Source organism: Oryx dammah, unplaced genomic scaffold (genome assembly GCF_014754425.2).
Source record: "Oryx dammah isolate SB20612 unplaced genomic scaffold, SCBI_Odam_1.1 HiC_scaffold_23, whole genome shotgun sequence".
Lineage (NCBI taxonomy): Eukaryota > Metazoa > Chordata > Mammalia > Artiodactyla > Bovidae > Oryx > Oryx dammah.
Window position 1 is genome coordinate 58588389 of NW_024070207.1, and position 5526 is coordinate 58593914.

General features: G+C 55.3%; 1 pseudogene; it reads left to right on the top strand.

The window, feature by feature from the left end:
• The window catches only part of LOC120881602, a 6165-nt pseudogene extending 842 nt beyond the window's left edge, over window positions 1-5323 (top strand).
• Window positions 5324-5526: the final 203 nt, after the last annotated feature.

Genomic DNA, 5526 nt, shown 5'->3' on the forward strand with positions numbered 1-5526 from the left:
ACAGCAGCCCACCAGGCTCCCCCGTCCCTGGGATTCTCCAGGCAAGAGCACTGGAGTGGGTTGCCATTTCCTTCTCCAGTGGGTGATAGTGAAAAGTGAAAGTGAAGTCGCTCAGTCATATCCGACTCTTAGTGACCCCGTGGACTGCAGCCTGCCAGGCTCCTCCATCCATGGGATTTTCCAGGCAAGAGTACTGGAGTGGGGTGCCATTGCCTTCTCCATCATACCCCATATCTGCTAGGAATTCTGCGGAACTTGGTCACACTCCCTTGAAGTAGTGCTCAAGAAATCCATGAAACCACTCTCTTTTTCCTGGACCAGGGGATCCGGACCATAATGTGTTAATTAGCTTTGAATTATCTTGATTGTATTTGGCCTTCATAATCAATGAATCGACCTTTGTTGGGGCTGCAATGAAGGAAAATAACGGTTTGGATGGAAGACCGGCTGAGGCAGAGGCAAAGACTGGTTCTTGCTTCTATTTCCTATAGCAGCTTGGGTCCTGCTGGAACACTCCTTCACACCCAAATTTAACAGGTCCTCTAACTGGAAATGGGGCTTAACAGGTAGCTAAAATGATGAAGAATCTGCTTGCACTGTGGGAGACCTGGGTTCGATTCCTGGGTCAGGAAGATTGCCTAGAGAAGGGCATGGCAACCCACTCCAGTATTCCTGCCTGGAGAATTCCATGGACAGAGGAGACTGGCAGGCTACAGTCCACGGAATTGCAAAGAGTCAGACATGACTGAGCGACAAACACTATGGTCCACTATGGTCTAAGTAGAAAAGTTTCTTAGTTTTATTTATGAAACATCCAGTTTGGCTGATTAGCTGTTTCACATCCTATTGAGGGTCATATTCTCTGACATGCCTGGACCACAAGGCAGCCAACCCCATCCCACAGTGGAGAGTGGAGGAGTGTCTGGGGGCAACAATGTGCGAGATTCCTGTCGTGTCATCACAGTGCCAACAGCCGCCAGGCCCTGCGAGCTCTGTACTGTCCCTCAGGCCCATCCTGCAACCCAGCATACGGGGCTCCTCACACCTGCTCACCTCTCAGATGAAGAACTGAGGCCACGGGGCTTGGGCATCTTCCCAAGACCACCTGCTAGTGAGGGCCAGGGTGGGCTTAGAGCCCTGGTCTCAATTCCTCTGGAGCCCCTGCCCTCCCCGCCCAGCCCAGGCTGTGGCCCATCCTTCCAACATCTCACGCCTTCCTCTTAGTGCTACACGATGTCTCTGAGGTGACAAAAAGCAGGCTGGCAGAAGGAAGGGGACAAGGCAAATCAGAAGCCCTGTGGGCTGCTCTGTGCTTTGCTGAGAACTGACTCTGTCTGGGGCCGGTGTCTCTGTGTAGTCCCAGCACCTCCCGAGTGAGGGCAGCGCCCTGTCCTTGCTGCTGCCATGGGGCCTCCTGCCCAGCTGAACGTGCCAGGCTGACCAGCTTCTCACTGAGCAGGAGGGAGGAGGACCTGACTGTATGGTCCCAGTACCCGCTGGGATAAGGCTCCTATAGGAGCCTCCTCCGATATGGGAGGGAAGGTAACACAGGCAGACCCCCGAGGCTCCAGGTCTCTCCAGCTGCAGTGAGGGAGGGGAGCAGCTGCAGGGCCTCTGCACTGGGGACACCAGGGTGGGGATGCCAAGCGCAGGGGCAGGAGAGCTAGGCTGAGAAGGGCAGGCCTTTGACATCCTGAGAGCTTGGTGTGTGCACAGTACATGTGTCCCGAGCACCAGCTGACGAAGACTCCTCAGTGCCACGTGAACCCACTGCCAGGCCCCAGGTGGTGCCTGGAGGATGGGGACCAGAAAACACAGCTCCCTCAGGACCCAGGGGGCGAGGCGGGGCCCCGAGTGGGGTTGGGTGGGGGCAGGAAAGGCCACCTAGCCAAGCCGCCCCACAGATACCAGTCTCCGGTCCCCTTCAGAGGAGCCACCAGCGGTCTCCAACAATCACAGCCTCCAGGGTCGTGTTCCAGTCAGATGAACCGACCTGAAGGAATGCCTTGTCAGCCTGTTTAGGAGTGCAAAGGCAAGGGAGCAAGCCCAAGTCGAGGCCTGCAAGCTCCATTCTGGCCACCAGTCCTCAGGCCAAAATTCCCTGGGAGAGCCTCTTCCACACCCTCTTAGCTCTCCCCTTTCACACACCAGGCTGTCCCCCTCACACAGGGCAAATGACCCTGCTGAGTGGCAGAACTTGGGGGACACCGTCCCTAGGGGGACAGTGCCCTAGGGTCCTCACACGTGAGCCTTTCCAAGGTGCTGGTCTGTCCCCTACATGGGATTTTGAAGAACAGTGGCCCACAAAGGTCAGAGAACACACATCTCCAAACCCACTGCCCTATCGTCCATGTGCTGTGAAGACAGGTGACTCTCACTTGGGTTTCATCCAGTCCCACACCCAGACTCTCATCCATTTTCAAATACAGGTAGACGGGGTCATCCTTTGGTCACATCTAGCTCAACAACTGAGAACTCTCCCTGGGGGTGAGTGTGTATAAAGGAGACCCCTTGAAAAGTACCTAACCTGTGAGCCAACAAAATCATTCAATGTACCAGCCATCTGGGTAAGGGAGAACAGGTCCACAGTGGTGTGGGGGGCAGGGGCAGGGGCAGGGGTGGAGAAGATCAGAGCTGGCCTCGGAGAGGACCAGTGAAATGCTTGTTTTCAACAGAACAGGCTGTACCTTGAGCCCCCAGTCAAGTCCTTCAAAGGGCAAGTACCCATGGGACACGCAAGTTGGACATGGGAGGCCAGGACTGGGGATAGCAGAAGTCAAACCACCCCAGTTACGAAAGGAAACAGGATTTTGAGTCAGCCTCCAGGGAGTCTAAATCCAAGTCTGAGACTCTGGGAAGGGGGCAGGGAAAGCACACACCCAGGTGTTCCCAAGGTGAGCCATGAGAGCGGTCTTTATAGGAAGAAATGGAAACTGAAGGCAACAACCTGTAATGTTCAGTGGGATGACGTCTGGGGGTGGGCAGAACTCAGGAGGCTGCGAGTTCAGCAGAGCACCTGGCTGTGCCCTCTTACACGGCGTCGTGTGGAGTCCGTGTCTCGTGTGGAGTCCGTGTCCATGTCTCCTTATTCTCCACAGTCAAGTGGAACGTGAGGTCGCTCCCACTGTGCTCAAGCACAGCCCTATTCTGGGGAGGGCTTGACCTGGGGGGTGCTGGGGACAGGACAACAGGACTCTGACTTTGGGGCCATCTGAACGGGACCTACCTACCGGCAGCACCAGTTGGAAGAGACCAAAGCCAGAAGAGGGGCAAGGAGACCGGGATGGGGGTTGGGGGGGGTGGGGTGGGACCAACAACTCAGGCTAGGCCATCCAGCCCACTACAGACCGGGTCTTCTGGGAGGGACAGTCGCCAGGAGCCCATCTGACCCCTGGGGTCTCTCTCGGTGGAAGCTGAGCCAGGACTCACCAGGGCCTGGCCCTTTAGCAGAAGCCAGCCACAGGCCTGCCCATTGCTAAGGAGGGAGGTGGAGCCAGGGGCACGTTTGTCAACCCATCCAGGGCCTGGCCCCCTGAAACAAGGTGCCTGGCAGCAGATGAGGGCCTTTGCAGGCAACCTGAAACATGTTTGTCTGTACTTTCAGACAAGAAACAAGCTGGGGATCCCATCCCTGTCTACATCCCCCCTCCCCCACACTGGGTGCAGGCCTGCCTCACTACATCAGCTCTGTGACATCATGAAACAGTTAAGGGAGCTGACCACTTAATTGGCTGCCAGATTCTAGAACCTCCAGAGAGTATTTTTGCCCCCCCACCAACCCTGGTCTGAGGCCCTTCTGCCCTGAGCGTTCACTGCTTGGATAGAGAATGCTCCTGAGCTAGAGTGGCCCATGGCTAGGTGGAGTTCCAACGAGGCACACAGCCCCACTGGCCCCATCAACTGATGGGGAGCCCACAGCAGGAGACACCCCCCCCCATTCTTTCCCAATGCAAATGTGTCTTCAGGGGAGGTTTTGGCAAAGCAGGGTGACCAACCCGAGAGCCTAGATCTGGGCTCCCAAGACAACCCCCCCCCCCCAGGGCCCAAACCCAGAAACAGCCAACAAGGAAGAGAACAACACCATCCTCAGGCTGTCCTTCCCCAGGAAGCTCTGGATGGTCGTGGAGGATGCGGCCTTCACCTCTGTGCTCTGGAATGACAAGGGAGACACAGTGGTCATCAAGGCAGATCTCTTCCAGACAGAGGTCCTCCAGGGCAGAGGTGTGGACAGGATCTTTGAGACAGACAGCATCCAGAGTTTTATCTGTGGACTGAACCTGTATGAGTTCAGTAAAATCCATCCTTCGGGTAGCTCTGTGGGGAAAAAGAGGATGATGGTAAAGAAGAAAGCCCTTCCAGGGAGACGAGACTAGATGACCCGAGTGCGGGATGGCTTTCATTTCCCAGGAGAACTGTTTTCTCATGAGAGGGTGGTTAAGGAAAGAGAAGAAAGCAGGGCCTTTCGTGTTCCACAAATCTCCTTAGACAGGATCCACATGGGTGACTCTAGATCCTGAGAGGCCACTTGATGTCAGGGACCGCCAGTAACACCTCAAGCGAGGCCGACCCCAGGGGAGCTCTAGGGAGCACACTCGCTAGGGCCTCAAAACCTGCCAGGAATGAAAAGACCTTGTCTCCCTCCTTAGGGAAGGCCAGGACTGTGGTGGGGAGGAGAGCAGCGAGAAATGGCTATTCTCCTCCACAATGGCTAAAGTAATCCATGTCCTTTCAGATCTATCACAGCTCCAACTTTCAGAGAGACAAGCCTCTCTTCCTGCAGAACATCCGGACAAAAGGCAACCCCATAACAACTGCTCAGCCCGCCACTGGCACAACAGTGACTCCAAAGAGAAAGAAGTGAGCGTTGACGACCAGACACTCTCCTTGATTCCATCACAACGAGTCCACCCAAGAGGCTGACAAGAAGGCCCAGAAGGGAGCCCCAACTGCTCACAGAACCCACGGGCAGCACTCTTTTGTGTTCTGTGGCCTCTGGTTTATGGGCAGTGCAGCCGTGCAGGCCGGGGCAAACCATCTTCCCAGAGAACAGGGCAGCCCCAGTGGAGAGGGTACGTCCAGCAATGCCACGTCTGTACCCCCGGCTACTGCTGGAAGGGACACCACAGGGGAACTGTCCGAGAGCCTCCCAGAGTACCCAGGTTATGGTTCAGTGATGATTATGTACAGCATCTATTAATCCATCGTGAAGGCGGCCGTTTCAGTTGTGGCCCCAAACAAGGCCCCTGAGGTGGAAGAGGAGCAGGAGTCCTCAGATTACAAGTGTGCCCTCTGTGAGCAGTTCAAGAACAACCCCAGTCCCTGAGCTGCCAGGTCCCCAGGGACACTCAAAAGCACTCTCTTGTAATCAAAAATCTAATTCTGGCTCTAATAAAGTAAAGCAAAACTTCACTGGAGTAAATAAAGAATTGAACAAGAACTTTGAGTCTGTGTTCTTTATCTGTCCATGCTATTCAGACATGGCACTGGATGAGCCACATGAGGCTGGAAGCCCACACCCCAGGAAAG